The sequence below is a fragment of the Taudactylus pleione genome, unplaced genomic scaffold, assembly GCF_031769625.1.
Source record: "Taudactylus pleione unplaced genomic scaffold, aTauple2 ptg000041l, whole genome shotgun sequence".
NCBI classification, from domain to species: domain Eukaryota; kingdom Metazoa; phylum Chordata; class Amphibia; order Anura; family Myobatrachidae; genus Taudactylus; species Taudactylus pleione.
The window spans coordinates 20,315,994-20,343,482 of NW_028284443.1; the positions used below are offsets into that span (position 1 = coordinate 20,315,994).

The 27,489-nt window shown below is 43.3% G+C and overlaps 1 pseudogene; it reads right to left on the reverse strand.

The window, feature by feature from the left end:
• Positions 1-804: 804 nt before the first annotated feature.
• The window catches only part of LOC148538020 (uncharacterized), a 28,381-nt pseudogene continuing 1,696 nt past the window's right edge, over positions 805-27,489 (reverse strand).

Genomic DNA, 27,489 nt, shown 5'->3' on the forward strand with positions numbered 1-27,489 from the left:
CTTTTCATTTGTCATTCCCATGTCTTCTAAGTCACCTATTAAAAACCCCACTTTTTCATTTAAATCTGCTGCTGTGTCTGCTCCTATCACCACCTCAGGTCCACAACAATTCAGAACCTCATACGATGTTCACATCCTGTGACTCCCCAGGTGTCTGAAAGATTGCCTATCATATTCTCCACTCCTTGTGGTTTCAAAATGTTGCTCTCTACCCACAGCTCTGATGTGTTTCGATATGAATATCTTAATCAAAAAGCCGGTCACTGGCTTGTGCCTGAAGGCTAATAAATCAATCCCTAGTTAAGTTGTCTTCATGTGGACTAACTCTATTACAAATTTGCTGACACCTATTAACATCAATAGAATCTGCTAATAGGTTAAAGCAGGGTTTGACATTTTTTCGAACATCTTGGGGCCAGTTTAGATGTTTAGGAGCCAGACAACTGTCCGTCCCCCCAAAAAATGAAGCATGTACAGGGAAACCACTATAAATAAAACAGAACAAGCATAAAACTAATGACTATCACTAATTTATTTGTGGTGTTTGGGTCCATGGCAATACCTTGTTTCTTTAGAATTAATATACCACTTGTCTACAGACATGTTGGGACTGAAATCTTCAGTAGATGGGGACCATTCAAGTTGGTCATTATCAGATCACTTAAACCTTGTTGCAGTGATTATCTCATGTTATTTTTAATAAGATTCCTTAGACTGAATCCCCTCTCACAAGACACCATTGAGACTGGTGTAAAAGAGACAACAATCTTCCAAAAACTGGAAATCTTTCCTTATTAGTTAGTGCTAGCTGGAGCAGGTCACTCCGTTTATTTCCTTGCCAAGAATTTTAAATTTATACCATTCATTAAGTTGAGTTGTTTCACAGAAATTCTTTATATAAAGAATTAATTTTGTTATTTCTAGAACACGATAACTTGCCAAGTGGCCATGTTAATGTATCGAAAACTGTAGCACACTTTTAAACCTCTTGCATGGTCAGAATGAAATCTCTCTTTTAAGTATTTAACTGCATTTCCAATTATGTTTTGTCTGTTTAGACAGAAGATGATGCTGAACTACTCATATAATGCAGCTGAACAACTTGATACATCCCAGTTAAGGAAGTATTTATCTTCATATACTCAATGGGAAGATTTAAGTGATTGTAGTGATGTGATAGTGTAATTCACATGCACTTTGACCATGCATAGGAAAAGTGAAATATTTTTGAGTAACACCAGAGAGTCTAATATAAACTGCAGCATGTCTACAAACCTGTAATCTGGTGCCACACTTCCAATCTGTGTTGAGAGAGCCTCCACCTTGCTTGCAACGCATCATACATTATGCAAGCATTGAAACTTTCTAATCTTGCTTTCCAGGTTTTCTGCTACCACTTACAATTCTGACATTCTTTTTGGAGATTGCTGAATTTAAAAAGCTTCTCCAAGACCATGTCATAGGCCCTCATTCAGAGCCGTACGCTATTTGCGGTCGTTCGTTTAAAAACAAGGGGTGGCTATTCAAATGATCCGTACGCACATTGCAGTCTGTTCACACCTCTAAGTCTGAACGAACGAGCAAAACATACGCTCGTTTATTTGTTAAAAACGCCCCCTGGCCGCACGCATCCTACGTCATGTCCGCTATTTATTAGATTAATCGAGTACATCGACCAGCGTATGAACTGCTCGCTATTCTTGTGGTTGGTGTTTGCTACCACAAATTTGCGTGCAGTTCTGGCTATAAAATAACCCAGTGACGTGGTCAATGACGCTGCTGTTTTAAATATACACACCCATAAAACGCCCGCTTTGACCTTTAAGCACGCCTGCGTTCGGATCTCCACTCCCCGTTTTCAAGCACCTTCCCCTGTTACCACCCACATACTCCACATTCTGCCACTCAAAATAGCAGGCACTCGCTATATAGCGTACAAAGGATTTTCGGCCGCACTGACTGGTTCGCGCATGCGTACTAAAAAGCGTACGCATGCGCAGATGTGCAAACATCGCTCGGAACGAGCGTACTGCCGCTAACGAGCGGCTCTGAATGAGGGCCATAGTCCTGCATGTATTTTACATTTTTGACCGAAGATGAAACACTCAAGTTTAATCTGCGGAATGGACATCAACAGCATGGTCCAGTTTTTACTTAATGTTCTGTGCATGACCATTTTTTGTACTGATCATGTTTGCTGCACCATCAGTGCCAATATCAATTAGTTGCTTGTACAACACTCATTGTAAAAGCACATGTTTATCCAGTTCCTTCTCCATGGTGTTTTCTGTTGTTGCACTCTCAATAGGTACAAATGACAAAAAGGTTTCACATACAGAATGGTTCTTTATGTACCACACTTAGATTAGTATCTTTTCAACATCAGCATTATCAGTTGATCTGTCAAGTAGAAGAATAATATATTTTGATTTTTATTTCTTCAAAATTCAAATAATCTCATTAAAACATGCAAAGGGTGAGATAAATTCTTTATATCTTTTATCATTGCATAATAATTTGTTATTTCAACAACAAATTTACTTGTCACCAGCAGGAATCCTTCAAAGTCAGTAAAGGGCTTATTTTTGGCAACACAGTAGGCCACCTTAATCACGTAACTGACATATTATTTTTCCAAAAACTGCTCAGAAATTGTTATTTTTTCTTGATATTTGAATTAGGTCAAGAACATCTTTTTTAAAACTTACCTAAACTATAAATAGCAATTTTTATGGTATACTGTAATGGTAGCTATTGACAGGTGTACCATCGATGGTCAATGGGGAAACCATCGATAAAATGTTCACTGATTATTTGAGACCGCAGCCACTGATGTTGCCTTTATATCGGTTGGGGCTGCAAAACATCGATGGTCCCTATTGTGTGTGTGTGTGTGTATATATGTATGTGTATATACACACACGCATATATATATATATATATATATATACATACATACAGTACATACACATATATATTCATTCACATACACATATACTGAATATATATATATATATATATACACACACTGTATTGATATACAGTTATAGACTGTGTATATATAATATTTATATACTGTATGTATGGGTATATATTATTTGGACATAAAATTATTTGTTATAAACGTTATATCGACGATCTGTTCCTTATTTGGCACGGGACAGATGTAGAGTTTTACGATATGGTTTCGATTCTCAATGCATTAGATAGTCCCATTCGATTTACTGCTGATATCAATAAGGATTGTATACATTTTTTGGATGTGACTATCACACGTCAGGGTACCAGTCTGAATTCTACCCTGTACCGGAAACCAACAGACCGCAACACTCTTCTCCATGCGTCGAGTCATCATGCGAGCAGACTCAAGGAGTCCCTTCCAATATCTCAGTTTATCCGAGTTTTACGGAATAACACTTCTCAGCAGGCCACTGAGATACAATTAACTGATATGTGTACCAGATTCCTAGAGAGAGGCTACTCACCTTCAGTTGTTGATCGATGCTTGTTGAAGGCACGACAGAGACATTTAAATATTACAACTAAAAAGGAGATAGATCCCTCACAAATGATTTATCCTGCCACATATGATTTAGCTGCTTCAACTACCGATAATGCTATTCGACGACATTGGTCGGCTATCACTACGGATCCAGCATTTAAGAATATGAGCAAAAGACCCCCTATGATGGATTACCGCCGTGGTCCCAGTCTGCGACAGTTACTTATGCGGCCGATGAAACAACCCATGGCGCTACAGACAAACTGGCTGTCGACTCATCGCCCTGGCTGTTATAAATGTGCAGATTGCATTACCTGTCGTTCAATGACAATGGGGGCGTGTTTTTCTCATCCGCATAATGGCAAGAAGATAGCCATTCGCCATCGATTACATTGTTTGTCGGACTTCGTAATATATATTTTGATGTGTCCATGCGGTCTCTACTATGTAGGGATGGCTACAAGACCTTTCAGGGACCGCATGGCCAATCATCGTTCTACTATTTGGGCTGCCTTACTTACCAATAAGTCCGATAAACCAGTGGCTAAACATTTTGTGGCTTGTGGACACTCTGCGGCCTCATTAAGATGTATGCTTATTGACCATGTCCCACCACCTGTACGTGGTGGGGATAGGGAGCTTCTTCTCAAAAAACGTGAGGCAATGTGGATCTTTAAACTGGATACTGTATCCCCAAAGGGCCTCAATGAATACCATCCGTATAATATCTTCTTGCGGTAATACCCATAAGCTGCTTGCGACCGATGCTTTGTGGTGTGCCTTATATGGTACATGAGGATTTCGACTGCTGGAATTTATATATTTTTTTTATTTTTTTATTTTTTGTCTTGTTTTGCAATGTCAGCACATGGTTAGTTATTTTTTCATTCCATTTGGATTATTTGGTGATTATTAGTGACAGTCCAATATTCTGGATATTTAACCCTTTAATGTGCACTTCGGTGCCTGTTTTTATATATTTGGTGTCTAATATGTTGGTTTTGTATGTTATGTGTGTCTCCATGTGGTTATCCCTTTGTTGCCTGTTGATCTAGCCACCTATAGTATTCATTGTTGAATATGGTGATGTTTAATATTCATCGATGGTTTCATCTTTGACATCGATGGTTGTTGTTGCCACTATTTTGGCAACTGTCCATTTGAATGGTTTGTGTAGCTCTGTCTTGGTAATTTAGTGTCGTTTGTCTTTTTTGTAGTAATTGTCCTAATGTAGCTTGTAGTGGTGAACATCCTCGATTTACAGTTCACTCTGATATGGGTTTGCTGCTGTGCCATGTTACTTAGTAATTATCTATGCGATCTATCTGTTTGATTGATCTTATTCTTTCTGTGTAGTGCATTTTTTATGAGGGGATTGTCCCTATGCTAACTGTAGTTGTGATTATCTATGATAGGCCATGTAGTACATTACTGGCTTATTGTTATGTTATGTTACCCAGCAACTGCTTAGGCATTTGGCTGGCACTGACCTGTCGCATCGCTGGTGCGTTCCACTTGGTGGAGCGCATGCTATTTCCGGTCTTGACGCGATGCAGGCATGAACTGTATTTGTTTTGTTGACTAATAACACGCTAGCGGCTGATGCTGCATTAGCGGTATGTCTGCTTTGCACAGGTATGTCTGCTTTGCACAATATAGTGTTGTAAGTATTCCCATAGTGCGCTGATGCAGTGTATGTGATAGTAGTTTCCTTATGTTCACTCATTGTGTTGATTGACAGGGTGGAGCTTACTAATTGATGTGGCTATATCAGCAGGCACAGGGGATAGTGTTCTGTGTGTCTTGTTGGTGGTAGCTTTGTGGCGATTGTCTCTGTCTTGACAAAGGTCCTGGTAGGACCGAAATGTCGATTTCATCATGCTATATATGTGAGTTATTAAAGATTCCTTCTACTGAATGGTGAGTGCCTATTCTCTCTTCCTTATGCTTTGGACTTTGCTGTCTCTAAATAGAGCACCCCACATGGTGAACTTGATGCTATGAGTGCAGCTCATTGGATTAATTATATATATATATATATATATATATATATATTTGCTGTGTGTCTTACTGTGGCAAGCAGTGATCGGGCACAAGAGGGAGGCAGAAGAGGCGGAGCAGCTCCTGGCCGGAAGGAATGAGAAGGAGGTGGGGTAACCCCTGGCCAGGAGGGAGATAGCTTAGCTGCCTGACAGAGAGCACCTGAACGGGGGAGGTGAGTCCGGGTGCTACCGGGTGGTCACATCAGCAGCCATGGCCGGCTTCCAGTAGCCGCTGGTGCTGCATTCTGTTGAGGTGACGGCAGCCTGGCTTGCAGCTGTGTGGAGGGGGGGATGTCGCTGGCCGGAGACTCCTCACAGCAGTAGCCGCAACTGGCTTCCAGGAGTCGCGGCTGCACCTTACAGTGAGGTATCGGCTGCCCTGTAGCTGTGGCGCAGGGTGTGATGCCGGCGCATCCTGATCACTGCTGGCCACAGTGACCGGGACTCAGCAGCAGCCACGGCTGCTGCTAGCATGGATGTCAACCACGCTAGAAACGGGGTAATGCCGTGTACCCGATCACTGTGGCCAGCAGTGATTGGGACGCAAATGAGGCGGAGCTGCGGCTGTAGAGGGACCATGAGGTCCCTCTGATGAAAGGCAGCTGCGGGAAGATTGGCTTTCCGCAACCGCTCAGTGGGCATTTCTGACAGGTCGTATCAGATACGACCATGTCAAGTAAAGCCCAGTCTGGTATGGTCGTATCTGATACGACCATGCCAGGCAAGTGGTTAATAAGAACTTTTCATCAACTTTCTTTATACATGCAGCCCAAGGAGTAGCATCCGGGGAAAGTTGTACATCACAAGGTTTCACACACTTGTGATACTGATATGATGTTTATGAAAGCTGTCCAGCTTGAATGGCCCTGTATAACCTTGTATTATTTTTGGATTTCCATCTATGCAATTTCAAGAAATGAGCCACATACATCACTTTTTACAATACCAGTGGTCTGACTATAGATCATCCATTGAAGTTCCTTATACCTACTTGCTTGAATTTCCTTCTTGCCAAGGGTTGAAGATGAACTACAGTAGAATAACTTTTTGAGCCATTTTCACCACAACTTGTTCATGTTAATGCATCATTCACTTCATCAGAGCCAGTGGAAGATACAGGCCTTTCTTCTCTTTAGGTAGACTCTGAGGGGTAAGTTTAATAAAGCTTCTAAAAATGAAAAGAGGTGGCATTTCCCATAGCAACCATTCAGATTTGCATATAATTTATCTATTCCATTATAGAGAATGATAGAATCTGATTGGTTGCTATGGGCAATAACCCCACTTGTCTGTTCTAGAAGCTTTAGTAAATCTACCCCAAAGTCTACCTAAGTAGAGGTTGTAAATAAATGTGCGAGTTGTAACTGTTTAGTATTTTCATGAATCATCAGTTCCATGGGATGCACACTTCATGCTACAGTTGAAATGCAGTGAACCAACTATGAAAAATAAAAAAAGCAAAATGAGAACTTAATTATATACAGTATTCAGAAACATGTGTTGAAAAAAAATACATCATATACTATAAAAGTAAAAGTATAAAAGTAAGTTACTCCCCAAATGTATTTGTCGGGTTTACTCCTGGGAAGATGTTGTGCAGCAACAGTAGGAGAAAGTAGTTATTCCACGGTTATTAAGTAGAACTTCAATGACAGAGGAGTGTGCAGCAGTCGGCAAATGGTGGAGTTAGCAGCAATTGGCAGACAGTCGAGTATGCAGCAGTCAGCAGATTGTAGAGTGTGCGGCAGTCAGCAGATGGTGGAGTGTGCATGTTAGGAATCTGAGGTTTAGTCAAGGAGGGAATTGCTGTTTACAGTCATGGGAGCAGATGACCTAGGCTGATTGTGGCCTGTGGACCGTAAGCACAGTGCAGCTTTTGAGCCATGTAGCAGCCTTGAGGGCTGGAATCCTTGGCTGGTTGTGGTCTGCGGGCCATGAGCAAGATGCGGCCTTTGGGCCGTATAGCTGCCTTGAGGGCTGGTGTGCCTTGGCTGGTAGAAGTGAAGATACCTAGTGTCTCCGAGTTGACACTAGTGATGGTACAGTGGAGACGTACTTAAGATGCTGGTTTGCGACTTGTGTCGCCAGGTTGACACAAGCGTTGGTACACTGGGTTGTGTACTTTGAATGCTGAGGTGCAGCCTGTGTCGCCAGGTTGACACAAGCAATGGTACGTTGGATTGCATACTAAGGATGCTGAGGCGCGGCCTATGTCGCCAGGTTGACACAAGCAATGATACGCTGGATAGCGTACTTTGGACGCTGGGGTACGACATGTGCCGCTGGGTTGACACAAGCCGCTGGACACTGGTTGCGCACTCAGGACTGCGAGTGCACTCTGTTCCTCTGGGATGATACAAGCGGCTGGGAGCTGGAATGCGCACTGTGCCACCTAGATGACACAAACGGTAGATGGCAGATGTTATGCGGACTGTGCTGCTTCGATGGTACAAATGGCAGGCAAGAAATAAAGCTGACAGGATAACTGGAACTCGACTAGAAACAACAGGAGACTGACCACAACTGGAAACACATGAAATGCTATCACCAGCATCAGGGCAGCATTCCCACCAGGAGGAAATAGAAGCAAGAGCCAATCCAGATCAATCCCAGCATGATGGACAGGTAGTACAGTAGGAAGAGTTTCAGCGAACGCTCGTCCGGCGTTCACCTTGCCCTGCACACGCTGTGCAGTGGCTTGTGACGGTTCAGCAGTCAGTGGATGGTGTAGCGAGCAGCAATCAGCAGATGGTGTAGTGTACAACAGTCAGTAGATGGTGGAGTGTGTAGCAATCAGCAGATGGTGGAGTGTGCTGCAGTCAGCAGATGGTGGTGTCATCAGCAGTCAGCAAATGATGGAGTATTTCACTAATTGCTGATCACTTCACCATTTGCTGACTTCTACAAACTGAACTGTTTGCTGAGTTCTGCTCATTCCACCATCTCCTGACTGCTGCCAGCAGATGTTGGATTGAGCAGAAGTCAGCAGACATTGGAGTAGGCAGTAGTCAGTAGATGGTGGAGTGAGCAGCAATCAGCAGACAGTGGAGAGTGCAGCAGTCAGCAGATGGTGGATTGAGCAGCAAACAGCAGATGGTCAAGTGTGCAGAAGTATGCAGATGGTGAAGTGAGCAGCAATCAGCAGACAGTGGAGAGGGCAGCAGTCAGCAGATGGTGAAGTGAGCAGCACTCAGCAGCAATCAGCAAATGGTGAAGTGGGCAGCAGTCAGTAGATGGTGAAGTGAGCAGCAATCAGCAGACAGTGAAATGTGCAGGAATCAGCTGATGGAGTGTGCAGCAGTCAGAAGATGGTGGTCGTGGCTGTGAGAGGTGTGTGAAGTTGAATTCTAGAATTAAAAAAAACAAACATATTTAGTAAGTAGCACATGTTAGAGTAGACAAAAGACATAGGTGAAAAAAGTAAAATACTCACCAAATGTAACAGTCAGGATCACTCCTGGGAAGATGTTATTCATGGGAAGCAGGAGAAAGTAGATATTCCTCCATTCCATTGGAGGTCCCTTAGCAGAACATCAAGGGAAGAAGAGTGTGCAGCAGACAGCAGGCAGTGGCCACAGCTGTGAGAGGTGTGTGACAAAAAAGGAAGTAAATGTGATGCCGTGACCATACAGGAAATAAGATTGGTTGTGAGAATATTGTAACTCACAACCAATCAGATTATTCCATCTCAGACTGTGGGCCTGAGTCAGCAAAATCGCTATTCTGTTCATACACAAGCTTTTGGGAAAACATGCAAATTTAAAAGATAATCATGTGGCTGGAAAAAGCAATACTGTATATACCAGCTAATTTGTGTTGTATTTCTTAGTATATAAGAATCCCACAATATGCATATGAAATAAACTGATGAGTTGTGACATGTATTAGAGTGTTCTTAACTAACCTGAAGGTCATATAAGAAATCTACAGTTAACAGATTTCTTATGAGCGCTTCAGCTTAGTTAAGAACACTCTAATAATCCCTGTCACAATTTATCATTTTTTTCATATCATATGCATTTTGTGGGAAACTTATTTACTAATATAGAAAATACAATAAGCCATTTACTAAAAATAAGAAAAATAAATCACTCATTAATATCAGGGGCACTACACAAAGGGCCTCATTCAGAGGTGGTCGGGGGATGCAAGCGGTCGCTCAGAAACTGGGCGGCCGCTTGCAACCTGACCGGCCGCCTCTGTTTCGGTCGTTAGGCTGTGGGTTTACACCCACAGCTCTAATGACCGCTAGGGTGATGGTCGCGATGGTCATAGACCATCGTGACCATCGGGGCTTACAACGAGACCCTAGGGTAGGGTCTCACTTGTCGTAAGCCCCGGAGTTTAAAGTAAATAAAGCAAAAGAGCAGCTACAAGATCTCTAAATAAAACAAAGCTGTAAGTACATAAAATTCCTTTATACGTATACAGTACAAGGGAAATATGTACAGCAAAGGAAGTAGTATAAGCTACACAAAACTATTTGGCTCAGAGAACTATGCTATGTGGAAACTTGCCATGGAAATATACTATGTAGACAAAATTGATAGGACACTGACAGCAAATAGATCAACAAGATGTTATTGACATCAGTACTTTGTAGGTTCACCACGTGCAGTGATTACTGCAGACACCCTTCATGGCAAACTGTCCACAAGTTCCTGGACAACACCAGGCAGTATGATTTACCAACTATGACACTGCAGAAGGTCGAGTCGGCCTAGAACACACCCATCACTCCAATTCGTCTCAATGGTTCTTAAGCCCTCATTCTGAGGCGGTCGGAGGATGCAAGCGGTCGCTCAGAAACTGGGCGGCCGCTTGCATCCTGACCGGCCGCCTCTGTTTCGGTCGTTAGGCTGTGGGTTTACACCCACAGCTCTAATGACCGCTAGGGTGATGGTCGCCATGGTCATAGACCATCGTGACCATCGGGGTTTACTATGAGACCCTAGGGTAGGGTCTCACTTGTTGTAAGCCCCGGACAGCTTCTGGCTCTGTCAGAGCCGGAAGCTCTCCTCTGACATCACTAGTGATGTCAATGGGGCCTCCCCCAAATGGCATGCGTTCCCATGGGAACGCCTCCGTTTGGGCTGCCACCCCCCCACCCCTCCTTCCAAACGGGGTGAGCTGTCAATCAACATCGACAGCTCGCCCCGTTTGGAAAGAGACCCACTACAACCAGCGCTGTCGGTCGTAGCGGGTCTCACGTATGCGCACGAAGGAGCCAGCTCCCTCGTGCGCATGTGCACTGGACAAACATCGAGGTGGCCGTGCGGTCATAGACCGTACGGCCGCCTCTGAATGAAGTCCTTAGTGGGGTTAAGATCTGGACTCTGTTCTGTATACCAGTCCAGCGTCACCCTGGAAGCAAGACAGGTGGCATTGTCATCCTGATGAAAACATTTGTTGTTTCCATAGAACTGCAAGTGCATGGGCCTCCCTATGAAGTGTTCTTGTCAATACTGCCACATTAGTGACCATTTGGAACTAATGTGCATGGTACGCATGGTATGCATTTTGCTTGCACGGGTGTGTCGAATCACTTTTGCCTATACAGTGTACAACTTAAGTGGGAAAAATTATGGAAGATTAGTAGCAATACCGGGAATACCCCCAACCCAGATGATGTGGGGGCATATATTCATTAATTTCACTCCAACAACTTGGCTTACAGATGGTATATTTCCTCTGCAATTCAATCATATTGATGTCATCCGACGAGGTATGTCTATTACATAGCGAGACTGATTAAATAACTCATCTTTATTTATTTGTATTACAAATTCAATGTTTGTCCCCTACAATATACTCCCCATTTGCACTAGAACATCGTTGTAGTCTCGTTTTCCACTGGTGGAAGGCATGGAGCAAATCAATTTCTGTTAGTTGTTTCAACATATCTGCTGTTTTCTTCTTTACAGCATCAACTGATTCAAAATGCGGCCCTTTAAGCACTGATTTAACTTTTGGGTAAAGATAAAAGTCGCAAGGTGCTAAATCTGGCGAATATGGAGGATGTTCAAGTGTAGTAATGTGATTGTCAGTCAAAAACTGCTGCACAGAAAGTGCTGTGTGAGCAGGCGCATTGTCCTGGTGAAGAATTAAACCATTTTTCCACAGTTGCGGCCATTTTTTTCTGACTCTTTCTCTCAGCTTTTTCAAAACTTTCTTATAATAATGCTGGTTAACTGTTATTCCTTCTGGAACCCATTCTTGCAAAATTACAACCTTGATAGCGAAAAAAACAATGAGCATTGCTTTGAATTTTGACTTGCTTTGACGAGCTTTTTTCATTCTTGGTGATTGTGTTTTCCAGTGCATGGACTGTGTTTTGTCGCTGAATCTTTTGTGCCACTCACACACATGCGCATGAGACAGGCAGTTATTTCCATAGGCCATAGTAAGAATTTGAAAACATTCTGTTGGTGTTTTGTACAATTTTACGAAAAATTTCAAATTGACACGTTCAACTTTTAAACTTAGCATTTTTTCGGCACTCTACAGAAAACACAACCAAATAAAATGGCGACTCACAATCAACTGAACATCATAGTATTGCTGCTTGTCATGCAGGTTCAGACAAGGTCAAAGTTACTACGTATGCAGTTAGAACCGATTCTGACTGCCTAGTTTACTAGGTGGAATCAGCCTTGTTATGTTATAGACATACCTCATATTTTGCCATGAAAAATAAGTTTATATGTCATCAGTGCCATGTACAAATAATATAAACCTAAAAAAATGGGTATGAACAGGGGTAAAAATGGGTATTTTTTATTTATTATTATTACATTTTGATGTTCAATATTCATGAAATTTATGTTTATTTCCATACGTTCAATATATTTTTATATCTACTAATAAATTAAATATTTTCAATCAAGCCGTATAGATATTTATAACTATTTTCATAATTGTATTTACGTTATATATATATAATTTATTGTTACTTTTTATATGATATTATAATTTTTTATATATATTTACATCTGTTTACAATAACATCTATGACATATGACAATATTGATATATTTCAATTGATTTATGATTTATAATAAGGTACTCTAGCGCTGTTCATACCCATTTTTTTCCTTTTCTTAAGCATACCAATAAGAGTTGACACAACCATTTGAATCAGCTGCTTTCTGACAACGCCAACTGATATTCCCTTCCCCTTTTCCTTCATTAAATTTGTGAAATAATATAAACATGTTCCCTATGTCATCAATTTGTTTTAACACCATTATGTTAAAAGGTTGCACAGTAATGTTGCCACCTGTAAGGTTTTTTACTGGCATGACCAGATTTGTTCTTGGGAAGGCGGATAGGGAATAGACATAGGAAGCCTCTTTTTCCAGAATAGGAGACAACCATAGATACACATAGTGTATAAAACAGAGAAGTGGTCAATGGCTTTTCATGAATCAATAGCAGATGTTTCATTTTAATTCCTGTTTTGTGTTTCCTTTGTTCTTCTCGGTTTTTTTTTTCCATTAATATCTGTTAGGAGTTATTGTGCAATGTAGTACAGTCATGGTGCATGTGTCATATTACTATCTGACACAAAAGTTTCAGCTCAATTATTTTAATTACTTTAATATTTTATTACATCAGTACACAAAAGAATTTAAAATGTTTTGTAAGCTAGGGACTTACAGCATAAAGATATCTGTTTGTAGAACTAGCTACTGGGTGATAAATTTGGACACAAAATACTATTTTGTGCTGTAAGATATTTGGTGGAATCTAATGAAATAGTCCAAGTTTAAAATGTAGTGTGAAAATAGAGTACACCTGGTTTTGTCTTTTAAATTATTGGTGCTTTAAAAATATGGGCAGACTAACTGTAATAGTGCCAGAGCCTGCATCTCGCAGGGTATTATTTAAACCCCAAGGTGCATTTTCTAAGTATTGCCATAACCCCCCTTTTCCTAATGCTGGGTACACACTGAAAGATAGGCCGAACATTTGATCGGCCATTATATCTGCTGCCCATCAGCCAGTGTATACCAGCGATATGCCAGTGAACATCGCCGTTCACCGACATATCGCATTGGCTGTGATGCGCAGCCGATGGACAGATATGTCTGCAGACATATCTGTCCATCGGCAAGTGTGTATGGGCGGTCTGGAGACCGCCCATACACACACAGCGGCAGCCGCGAGGAGGGGACGGGACCCGAGGGCACAAGCAGATGATGGCCATTTAGTGTGTATGAACAACCATCATCTGCAGATACAGTATATCTGGCAGGTGTGTACCCACCTTAACACAGACCTACACACAGGGGGCTTGATTCAGAAATGGATAGAATTGCAGAGCCGCACACAATCGGTTGTGCAATCCATCCATCTAAAACGCTAATGCAGCAAGAGGTGTCTGTAGGAAACAGAAGTAAATAAATAACAGAAGTTATCTTAACTGTCATTTTTATATATTAAAGTTTGTTAATAAAGGAAGGAATGCCTGACAAAACATATAGGTTTATCGCTATCAATTAATTACATTACTTACTAGAGAATTAAAGATAAGATACTTTAGGACTGCCACCATTTTAAAAGAAAAAGCTGGATTCTATGCTTTCTAAAGTTCGCTCTTATCTTAAAAAAAGCACCATACACAAAACATTTTTGCTGGCAAATAAAGTAGAATAACTATTTGGATTTATTCTTAGTTATCCTGTTAAATTGTGAGCCTGAGGTGTCTGAAATAAATGGATATTAGCAATGTTTCAAATTAAATTTGAGTTACATTGAAACCAATAGCTAAAAAGTATATCTTGTAAATTAGTAACTGTGCCGTCACACTGCAACAAAATAGGATGTGTTAACTGATATGCTTTTTTTTCTATAGTGAACAGCCCAATGACCAAGAAACTGACTTTGTAATGGTGACTAGGCATCTATTATACTATAAATACACTAGCGACCCGCCCCGGCTTTGCAATCAGAGTCATTTTGAATTTACGGCAATAGTCTTTTTCAACCAAGGTCCTATAAGAATGCTTTGTAGATGACATTAGCAATTTTTCCTCCTGACTTCAACATGAATAGAGTTAGTTTTGATGTGACACGCAAAAGGACCACATAAAGTTGTCCATGAGAAATACAGTCTCCACTAAGGTCAACTCCAGCCACATTAATTGTCTGTCCCTGTGCTTTATTGTCATGCCAAAGCAGATTCTTCTTAACAATTATCTAACACCTTCTAGAAGACAATAGCTAGAATCTGGTTGGTTGCTATGGGCAACATCTCCACTTTTAAAAACCTGCACTTTAGTAAATATACCCCTTACTGAAAATTGGACTCATCTGAAATTAAAGAATCACTTTTCACATAAATGAAATAGGAACGGTAAAAAAAGGGAAACAATTAAATTTTGTATAAGCAATCAGGGCTTACAGATGTGTTCTTTTACATCCTTGCCGATCACGTTAGAAATGTGCACATGCATCACGCCATGCGATTACCCGCCACAGCATATGGTATGGCGTGTCCTGCGATCACACCATGCAATCCTATGGAGTCACGGGTGCAAACGCAATGCACATGCCTTGCCCAATGCGTGGCATGATTTTCCGTGTATGTAGCAAAGATGCAAGAGGACATATATGTACATCAATTTTTCTGGAGAAATAGGATAATGCTGTATGTATCAATCTCTACATGGTATAAAATAAAGTCCCGTAATAAGTAATGGCAGCATAAGCCAAGAAAGCGTTTGGGCATCCATTTTTTCATAGACTTGCTTCGCTAAACTTGTCAATGCCCTTTTGTCATACAGTACATTAATGCTTCATACACCTGAACCTTCCTCGACAAATGCTCTATAGAATAATGAAAACTGCATCAAAATCCATCCAGTGGTTCTCAAGATTACCCCGAACAAAGAGCCACTATGTATAGACAGATGCAGTAGTACAACAGCTGTGCAATACAAGTATAGTACTTTAATAAAAGTGCAAGTTTCCAGCTAGTTTCAATAAAATTATGAGGACATTTAACCAATAAAGTACAGTAGACTTATATTTCTCCTTACTACAATGTCACACAGTTAACTAACAATTTATTGCAGCAAAAAATAATGAAAACTCTTGTTAAAAGCAATGCTGTTTTTTAAGCTTAAAAATAGCTGGCACTGTATTGCATAAGATCAATTAAGCAATTTGTCTCTATATTTATGCAGCTTAATATGTGTATTGTAAAGAAGAACAAACGTTAACATTTATGAAAGTTTCAAATTGTAGCGAGATGTTGGGGAATTAGAGAGAGTGGAGAGGGCCATAATATCATGTTTGCTTTGCTTTACCCCAGTAATACAGCTAAATAAAGGTTTAATTAGTTTTATGGAGACTCAAGGTTACTTTTCCCCCACTGGTAATTTTTTTAAATAATATATATATATGTCTAAAAAAAAAATGTAGTTTCAGGTTATTTTGGATTAATTTGGAGAGTAATATAAGCATTATGTTAGGATGCGGCCTGGGATCGTCTGCTACTCACCCCTACGCCGTCATCTTTGTGCTCCGAGGCATGTGGATGGCAGGCCTAGGAGCGGTTACTGCTGAGTATTCTCCCCATTGTCTGCTAGAATCCTCATATGCTCATCTTGGTTCCCTTAGCGTGGACGTAGGCGCCGCCATGTTGGTTCGAGTCATGTGACTAGTATCCCCCACCGGTAGCCTGAAGTCGGTCAGCTGCTTATTTCAGCGAATGACCAGCTACCTAAGGGTATTTAAGCTTAGGCTTTGGAACAGGAAGTTGCCTGTGCAACTTTGCTTCTCCAGTGATCATTTGCTGAGACTGCGTGTTATCCTCCAGTGTTCTCCATCAAGTTGCTAACCCTTGTGTTCTTTCTCAGCCAGCGTCTGGATTCCCTGTTACTCTGTTGTTCTGCAACTGATTCACTGGAGCTGTTTCTAATGTTATTCACCTTCTCATATCAAGTGCTGATTACCATTGCTATTCAGCATCTCATATGAAATGCTGATTACTATCGCTATTCAGCATCTCATATCAAGTGCTGACTACCATCTGTCACAATCCGGAGAAAGTGATCCTCTGTGGAGGATGGTAAGCCGGGGGGTTCAGGTGACTATCGGAGTGACTGTGGCTAGGTCTCCTATTTGCGGCCGAACCGAGGTTTGGCTAGACCTGCCCAGAGGCGCGGAGTCTAACTCACTTGGTGGTTTTCTCCAGTGACACCTCCAATTGGGATTTGGTTTTCTGCTGCACCAAGTGAGCAGGTCGCGGCCCTCTGGACAGGTACCTGGGAATGGCAGAAGACCGGAAACTATATTACGTTAAGTTATTGCTAGAACACTGGAGATACACTGGAACATAATTAGAAATCCTGATCACTGGCTTGCATGAGAATACTGAGAGTGTACTAAGAATCACTAAGAAATCCAGGAGCTGACTAGCTCAGCAGCTCAGGGAGATGTGGACACAGGCAGGTACTGGAGTTTGCTAAATATGCAGGAAAACATATACTGGGGATTGCACATACAAGAGTAGAGTGGACTCAAGGAATATATTGGGAATGCTAGAAATGTGGTACTGGACAAAGGCCAAATACTGGGAGAGCTAGAAATGCTGGTACTGGGCAAAGGCAAAATACTGGGAATAATCATATATTCAGGTGCAGATTGCACAGACAAGACATATAGCAGATTGACACAGACATGTGCTGGGGGGTCCAGCTGTGAGCTAATTAATACCAGCAGGTAATCTGACACTTCAGTGATACAGGGTAATAGCCACAGGAAAGCTGCAATAGAATTAACAGCACATATACAAAGACACACAGGGAAGGGACATGAAACACTGAAGTACTGTGAGAAAGCTAAAGTCTCAGAGTAAGGTTTAGCATGGAAGCTAATACAGGAAACTGGGAAACTGTGAGCAGGCTGAAACAACACGCTGAAGGATTTAGCAGAGAGCAACAGTGGGAGTAACACAGGTACTTGGAATAACGAAGTTGAACAGCAACTTCCTGGAGTTCTGGAGGCAGATTTATACCCAGGGGTAGCAGATTACTGGAGCACAGCATCAGCTGACTGAAATCATGCTACCATAGGTTAGGAGTACTGTCACATGAGAGGAACTGTCATAGCGGCGCCCATGATGGGAACTCCGATCCACAGCACACACAGCCAACCATGGAAGCTCGCAAAAAGCACCTACGGCAGAATACTCAGCCCCACATCCATCACTGCACCAGACATCTGACCGCAAGGAAGTCAGGGGAAGCCGGCAAGGAGGTGAGAGAGGCCGATCCTAGGCTGAACCCTGACAGTACCCCCTCCTTTTATGGTGGGCACCGAACACCCATAAAGGCTCAACTGGAACTCCTCAGAAAGACACAAAAAATATACTTGAAAAACACAGGAAACTCAAAAATCCGACTTGAAAACATCAACAACAACAAAAAAAAATCTTGCTTGAAGACACAATAAGAACTGGGTTCCAGCAAACTAGAAAAAATAACTTTTCAGATATCCTCCCAACTTTCGTATCTGTTTTTAGAGATTGGAAGTACTGGAATACTACATAAGGAGGCTTGTTCAAGAAGTAACTGTTTGCTGAAATAAATGTCCACCAATTCAAAAAATGTATCCTCATTAATGACTTTGACCCCCAAATCTTTTGCTTTTGCTCACCTGGATCTCCCACCATCACAGCCCAAAATAAGATAATTGATTTTACTGCTGAGTTTCTCAAAAACTTTGCCTCCATAAGTTTCTATTAAAGATTTGGCTTCATTATTCTCAACAGATTCTAAGACTCCCGAGATCACAAAAGACAAGTCCTTCAGGCAATTATCTGTTCCCAAAAAATTTTGCTCAGAGATAAGGTCTTTAGTTGAAGAACTGGTTTTATCCACAGAGGAAGGTAGGAGAACTGGTTGTGAGCATGAAATTTCTTTGGTCTTTGATTTAGGGCTTTTCCCTTTTGGAATTGAAGATACCTCAGACACTTTAGTTGAGCATACTGGAATGGACAAAACACAGTTAGGAGTGGACATGGAATTATACTGGAGATCCATCGATTGATAAACAGGAGATGTAATTGGCATTAATTGATGTTCTTTATCTGCACCAGAATTTAAAAAATTGTTATTCTCAGGGATTATATGGTCAGTACCTACTACATCATTGGACGAAGAATACATTAATTCAAACAATTGGTCCTCGTCGATGACCTTGACACCAAGATTTTCTGCCACTTTCCATTTAGATTTATCACCATTGGGGCTCACGATGAGGTAATTGGTTTCTTTACTAAGATTTTCCACAACTCTACCTCCAACTGCCTCAACTAGAGACTTGAGTCCTTTATTCCCCAGAAGCCCAGGGACCTCTGAGATCACAAAAGTCAAATTTTTCAAGTGGTTATCAATCTCCTGGGAAATCTGTTCAAAAACGCTAGACTCCGATTCAAAAGAGCGTGAGGCTTGTGAAGATCCCCTGAACATAGGAACAGAAGAATTTATAACTGGGATGGAAGAAGTTGTTCTTTGCAGTATTCTACTCAAAATCCCCTCCTGGGGAATGACACTGGGAACCCCATCCTGGAGTGAGACACTTGAAGTCCCCTCCAGGGGAATAACACCACGAACCCCATCTTGGGGCATTACACTGGGAACCAGTCCTGGGGTAAGACACTCAAATTCCCCTCCTGGGGTATAACACTGGGAACCCCATCTTGGGATGAGGCACTTGAATTCCCCTCCTGGGGTATAACACTGGGAACCCCATCTTGGGATGAGGCACTTGAATTCCCCTCCTGGGGTATAACACTGGGAACCCCATCTTGGGATGAGGCACTTGAAATCCCCTCCTGGGGTTTAACACTGGGAATCCCATCTTGGGATGAGGCACTTGAAATCCCCTCCTGGCGTATAACACTGGGAATCCCATCTTGAGGTATAACACTTGGAACCCCATCCTGGGGTGAGACACTTGAGGTCCGATCTTGGAGAATAACACTTGAAATTCCCCCTTGGGGCACAACACTGGGAACCCCATCCTGGGGTGAAGAACTTGAAACAAGTACTTTCTCTTGAAACGTAACACTGGAAATCCCCTCCTGGGGAACCCTGGGGAACACTGGGAACCCCATCTTGGGATGAGGCACTTGAAATCCCCTCCTGGGGTTTAACACTGGGAATCCCATCTTGGGATGAGGCACTTGAAATCCCCTCCTGGCGTATAACACTGGGAATCCCATCTTGAGGTATAACACTTGGAACCCCATCCTGGGGTGAGACACTTGAGGTCCGATCTTGGAGAATAACACTTGAAATTCCCCCTTGGGGCACAACACTGGGAATCCCATCCTGGGGTGAAGAACTTGAAACAAGTACTTTCTCTTGAAACGTAACACTGGAAATCCCCTCCTGGGGTATTACACTGGGAACCCCATCCTGGGGTGAGACACTTGAAGTCCCCTCTAGGGAAAGGACACTAGGAACCCTCTCTCTGGGTAAGAGGCTTGAAACCCCCTCCTGGGGTAAAGAACTTGAAATGAGGATTTCCACTTGGGACGGGACACTTGAAATCCCTTCTTGGGGTATAACACTAGAAACACCCTCCTGGGGGATAGCATTTGAGGCCCCTTCCCTGGAAACAAGATTTGAAACCTTCTTTTGGGGTGAGAGACTCAAGGCCCCCTCCTGGAGTACAGAACTTGACACTCCCTGTTGGAGTATGGGACCTAAAACCCCCTTCTGGGGAAGCTGACTTGGCTTTTCCTTTCGGGGTACGCAATATGAAACCCCCTTTTGGGATGCAAGAACACAGACTTCCTCCTGGGGTGAGTGGCTCAGAACCCCCTCTTGAGGTATGGAACTTGAGACCCTTTCTTGGGGAGTAACACTTGAAATTACGGTCCGCTCCTGGGGCATAACACTCGAAATGAAGGCCTCCTCCTGGGGCATGAAACTCGAAACAAAGGCCTCCTCTTGAGGCGTGTAACTCGAAATGAAGGCCCCCTCCTGGGGCATGAAACTCGAAATAAAGACCCCTCCCTGGGGCGTGAAACTTGAAATGAAAGCCCCCTCTTGCGGTACAACACTTGTAACCCCCTTCTGGGGTGAGAGATTTGAAACCCCCTCCTGGGGCATGAAACTTGAAATGAAGGCCCCCCCTCTGGGGTGTGGAACTTGAGACCCCCTCTTGGGGTGCGAGACTTAAGACCCCCTGCTGGGGTGCGAGACTTGAGACCCCCTGCTGGGGTGCGAGACTTGGGACCCCCTGCTGGGGTGCGAGATTTGGGGCCCCCTGCTGGGGTGAGGAAGTTGAGACCCCTCCTGGGGCTACTGACTGGAGTCCTGTATTGGGAAAAGCAGAATCCGGACTGGAACCGGAACAAGCAGAATCCGGGCTGGGACTGATGGAAATGGAATCCGGGCCGTGACCAGTAGAAGTGGAATGAGTAGTGTCCCTGACTTTAGAAGGTTGAAATATCCTCCCAATATTTCTTAGACGAGGGTTGAAGCATCTTGTAGCAGGGCCCCAATCGAAAACTTGAACTTTCTTTTTCTCCTTATCTGTAACTGAAGAAATGGGAATCACTGATGGATGATGGGGAGAACTGAAAACGCAGACATTAGGAGTCACACACTTGTCACCACTTCTCAGTGGGCGCAGAGTACAGTCCTTAAGAAAATGATCGTCATAACCGCAATATAAACACAGATGCAGTTCCCGGCGTCGCTGACGTTCAACCTCAGTAAGTTTAGGGCGCAGGTAACTTTGATGCTTTACTTTAGTTTGCTTGGAAAAGCTGTTAGTCAAGTCAGGAGTAGCACTAGAAAGCTTGGAAATAACTTGAAAAATTTTGGGACGGAGATTTTGTAGTTGTTCTAGAACCCAGTAGAAACTCTTGAAAGGTTCAGGGTCACAAATATCAGGAAATTGGGGAACCAGAGGATACTTGAGAGGTTCACTAGCTTGCACAGATAATTTTTCATCTGTAGGGGTAATTGAAACTTCGGAACGAAACTGTGGAGAATTCACTGGCGGAACATGTGGTGTGTCTGGGGACAAAGCAGCTAGAACTGAATGAATAACCATCATTTGACTACAGAGTTCTTGCAGCTGCTGTCTGACGGATTGCAAAGCTGTCTCCTGTGCAGACACACGAAAGAGTAAATCCTGAAAACCTGCTTCAATCTGGAACCCGGCTGCTTGCATATTAGGCTGTTCAAACTGTCACAATCCGGTGAAAGTGATCCTCTGTGGAGGACAGTAAGCCGGGGGTTCAGGTGACTATCGGAGTGACTGTGGCTAGGTCTCCTTTTTGCGGTCGAACCCAGGTTTGGCTAGACCTGCCCAGAGGCGCGGAGTCTAACTCACTTGGTGGTTTTCTCCAGTGACCCCTCCAATTGGGATTTGGTTTTCCGCTGCACCAAGTGAGCAGGTCGTGGCCCTCTGGACAGGTACCTGGGAATGGCAGAAGACCGGAAACTATATTACATTAAGTTATTGCTAGAACACTGGAGATACACTGGAACATAATTAGAAATCCTGATCACCGGCTTGCATGAGATTACTGAGAATGTACTAAGAATCACTAAGAAATCCAGGAGCTGACTAGCTCAGCAGCTCAGGGAGATGTGGACACAGGCAGGTACTGGAGTTTGCTAAATATGCAGGAAAACATATACTGGGGATTGCACATACAAGAGTAGAGTGGACTCAAGGAATATATTGGGAATGCTAGAAATGTGGTACTGGACAAAGGCCAAATACTGGGAGAGCTAGAAATGCTGGTACTGGGCAAAGGCAAAATACTGGGAATAATCATATATTCAGGTGCAGATTGCACAGACAAGACATATAGCAGATTGACACAGACATGTGCTGGGGGGTCCAGCTGTGAGCTAATTAATACCAGCAGGTAATCTGACACTTCAGTGATACAGGGTAATAGCCACAGGAAAGCTGCAATAGAATTAACAGCACATATACAAAGACACACAGGGAAGGGACATGAAACACTGAAGTACTGTGAGAAAGCTAAAGTCTCAGAGTAAGGTTTAGCATGGAAGCTAATACAGGAAACTGGGAAACTGTGAGCAGGCTGAAACAACACGCTGAAGGATTTAGCAGAGAGCAACAGTGGGAGTAACACAGGTACTTGGAATAACGAAGTTGAACAGCAACTTCCTGGAGTTCTGGAGGCAGATTTATACCCAGGGGTAGCAGATTACTGGAGCACAGCATCAGCTGACTGAAATCATGCTACCATAGGTTAGGAGTACTGTCACATGAGAGGAACTGTCATAGCGGCGCCCATGATGGGAACTCCGATCCACAGCACACACAGCCAACCATGGAAGCTCGCAAAAAGCACCTACGGCAGAATACTCAGCCCCACATCCATCACTGCACCAGACATCTGACCGCAAGGAAGTCAGGGGAAGCCGGCAAGGAGGTGAGAGAGGCCGATCCTAGGCTGAACCCTGACAGTACCCCCTCCTTTTATGGTGGGCACCGAACACCCATAAAGGCTCAACTGGAACTCCTCAGAAAGACACAAAAAATATACTTGAAAAACACAGGAAACTCAAAAATCCGACTTGAAAACATCAACAACAACAAAAAAAAATCTTGCTTGAAGACACAATAAGAACTGGGTTCCAGCAAACTAGAAAAAATTACTTTTCAGATATCCTCCCAACTTTCGTATCTGTTTTTAGAGATTGGAAGTACTGGAATACTACATAAGGAGGCTTGTTCAAGAAGTAACTGTTTGCTGAAATAAATGTCCACCAATTCAAAAAATGTATCCTCATTAATGACTTTGACCCCCAAATCTTTTGCTTTTGCTCACCTGGATCTCCCACCATCACAGCCCAAAATAAGATAATTGATTTTACTGCTGAGTTTCTCAAAAACTTTGCCTCCATAAGTTTCTATTAAAGATTTGGCTTCATTATTCTCAACAGATTCTAAGACTCCCGAGATCACAAAAGACAAGTCCTTCAGGCAATTATCTGTTCCCAAAAAATTTTGCTCAGAGATAAGGTCTTTAGTTGAAGAACTGGTTTTATCCACAGAGGAAGGTAGGAGAACTGGTTGTGAGCATGAAATTTCTTTGGTCTTTGATTTAGGGCTTTTCCCTTTTGGAATTGAAGATACCTCAGACACTTTAGTTGAGCATACTGGAATGGACAAAACACAGTTAGGAGTGGACATGGAATTATACTGGAGATCCATCGATTGATAAACAGGAGATGTAATTGGCATTAATTGATGTTCTTTATCTGCACCAGAATTTAAAAAATTGTTATTCTCAGGGATTATATGGTCAGTACCTACTACATCATTGGACGAAGAATACATTAATTCAAACAATTGGTCCTCGTCGATGACCTTGACACCAAGATTTTCTGCCACTTTCCGTTTAGATTTATCACCATTGGGGCTCACGATGAGGTAATTGGTTTCTTTACTAAGATTTTCCACAACTCTACCTCCAACTGCCTCAACTAGAGACTTGAGTCCTTTATTCCCCAGAAGCCCAGGGAGATCACAAAAGTCAAATTTTTCAAGTGGTTATCAATCTCCTGGGAAGTCTGTTCAAAAATGCTAGACTCCGATTCAAAAGAGCGTGAGGCTTGTGAAGATCCCCTGAACATAGGAACAGAAGAATTTATAACTGGGATGGACAAATTAGCAGAAGTTGTTCTTTGCAGTATTCTACTCAAAATCCCCTCCTGGGGAATGACACTGGGAACCCCATCCTGGAGTGAGACACTTGAAGTCCCCTCCAGGGGAATAACACCACAAACCCCATCTTGGGGCATTACACTGGGAACCAGTCCTGGGGTAAGACACTCAAATTCCCCTCCTGGGGTATAACACTGGGAACCCCATCTTGGGATGAGGCACTTGAATTCCCCTCCTGGGGTATAACACTGGGAACCCCATCTTGGGATGAGGCACTTGAATTCCCCTCCTGGGGTATAACACTGGGAACCCCATCTTGGGATGAGGCACTTGAAATCCCCTCCTGGGGTTTAACACTGGGAATCCCATCTTGGGATGAGGCACTTGAAATCCCCTCCTGGCGTATAACACTGGGAATCCCATCTTGAGGTATAACACTTGGAACCCCATCCTGGGGTGAGACACTTGAGGTCCGATCTTGGAGAATAACACTTGAAATTCCCCCTTGGGGCACAACACTGGGAACCCCATCCTGGGGTGAAGAACTTGAAACAAGTACTTTCTCTTGAAACGTAACACTGGAAATCCCCTCCTGGGGTATTACACTGGGAACCCCATCCTGGGGTGAGACACTTGAAGTCCCCTCTAGGGAAAGGACACTAGGAACCCTCTCTCTGGGTAAGAGGCTTGAAACACCCTCCTGGGGTAAAGAACTTGAAATGAGGATTTCCACTTGGGACAGGACACTTGAAATCCCTTCTTGGGGTATAACACTAGAAACACCCTCCTGGGGGATAGCATTTGAGGCCCCATCCTGGGAAACAAGATTTGAAACCTTCTTTTGGGGTGAGAGACTCAAGGCCCCCTCCTGGAGTACAGAACTTGACACTCCCTGTTGGAGTATGGGACCTAAAACCCCCTTCTGGGGAAGCTGACTTGGCTTTTCCTTTCGGGGTACGCAATATGAAACCCCTTTTGGGATGCAAGAACACAGACTTCCTCCTGGGGTGAGTGGCTCAGAACCCCCTCTTGAGGTATGGAACTTGAGACCCTTTCTTGGGGAGTAACACTTGAAATTACGGTCCGCTCCTGGGGCATAACACTCGAAATGAAGGCCTCCTCCTGGGGCGTGAAACTCGAAACAAAGGCCTCCTCTTGAGGCGTGTAACTCGAAATGAAGGCCCCCTCCTGGGGCATGAAACTCGAAATAAAGACCCCTCCCTGGGGCGTGAAACTTGAAATGAAAGCCCCCTCTTGCGGTACAACACTTGTAACCCCCTTCTGGGGTGAGAGATTTGAAACCCCCTCCTGGGGCATGAAACTTGAAATGAAGGCCCCCCCTCTGGGGTGTGGAACTTGAGACCCCCTCTTGGGGTGCGAGACTTAAGACCCCCTGCTGGGGTGCGAGACTTGAGACCCCCTGCTGGGGTGCGAGACTTGGGACCCCCTGCTGGGGTGCGAGATTTGGGGCCCCCTGCTGGGGTGAGGAAGTTGAGACCCCTCCTGGGGCTACTGACTGGAGTCCTGTATTGGGAAAAGCAGAATCCGGACTGGAACCGGAACAGGCAGAATCCGGGCTGGGACTGATGGAAATGGAATCCGGGCCGTGACCAGTAGAAGTGGAATGAGTAGTGTCCCTGACTTTAGAAGGTTGAAATATCCTCCCAATATTTCTTAGACGAGGGTTGAAGCATCTTGTAGCAGGGCCCCAATCGAAAACTTGAACTTTCTTTTTCTCCTTATCTGTAACTGAAGAAATGGGAATCACTGATGGATGATGGGGAGAACTGAAAACGCAGACATTAGGAGTCACACACTTGTCACCACTTCTCAGTGGGCGCAGAGTACAGTCCTTAAGAAAATGATCGTCATAACCGCAATATAAACACAGATGCAGTTCCCGGCGTCGCTGACGTTCAACCTCAGTAAGTTTAGGGCGCAGGTAACTTTGATGCTTTACTTTAGTTTGCTTGGAAAAGCTGTTAGTCAAGTCAGGAGTAGCACTAGAAAGCTTGGAAATAACTTGAAAAATTTTGGGACGGAGATTTTGTAGTTGTTCTAGAACCCAGTAGAAACTCTTGAAAGGTTCAGGGTCATGAATATCAGGAAATTGGGGAACCAGAGGATACTTGAGAGGTTCACTAGCTTGCACAGAAAATTTTTCATCTGTAGGGGTAATTGAAACTTCGGAACGAAACTGTGGAGAATTCACTGGCGGAACATGTGGTATGTCTGGGGACAAAGCAGCTAGAACTGAATGAATAACCATCATTTGACTACAGAGTTCTTGCAGCTGCTGTCTGACGGATTGCAAAGCTGTCTCCTGTGCAGACACACGAAAGAGTAAATCCTGAAAACCTGCTTCAATCTGGAACCCGGCTGCTTGCATATTAGGCTGTTCAAACTGTCACAATCCGGTGAAAGTGATCCTCTGTGGATGACAGTAAGCCGGGGGGTTCAGGTGACTATCGGAGTGACTGTGGCTAGGTCTCCTTTTTGCGATCGAACCCAGGTTTGGCTAGACCTGCCCAGAGGCGCGGAGTCTAACTCACTTGGTGGTTTTCTCCAGTGACCCCTCCAATTGGGATTTGGTTTTCCGCTGCACCAAGTGAGCAGGTCGTGGCCCTCTGGACAGGTACCTGGGAATGGCAGAAGACCGGAAACTATATTACATTAAGTTATTGCTAGAACACTGGAGATACACTGGAACATAATTAGAAATCCTGATCACCGGCTTGCATGAGATTACTGAGAATGTACTAAGAATCACTAAGAAATCCAGGAGCTGACTAGCTCAGCAGCTCAGGGAGATGTGGACACAGGCAGGTACTGGAGTTTGCTAAATATGCAGGAAAACACAAACATATACTGGGGATTGCACATACAAGAGAAGAGTGGACTCAAGGAATATATTGGGAATGCTAGAAATGTGGTACTGGACAAAGGCCAAATACTGGGAGAGCTAGAAATGCTGGTACTGGGCAAAGGCAAAATACTGGGAATAATCATATATTCAGGTGCAGATTGCACAGACAAGACATATAGCAGATTGACACAGACATGTGCTGGGGGGTCCAGCTGTGAGCTAATTAATACCAGCAGGTAATCTGACACTTCAGTGATACAGGGTAATAGCCACAGGAAAGCTGCAATAGAATTAACAGCACATATACAAAGACACACAGGGAAGGGACATGAAACACTGAAGTACTGTGAGAAAGCTAAAGTCTCAGAGTAAGGTTTAGCATGGAAGCTAATACA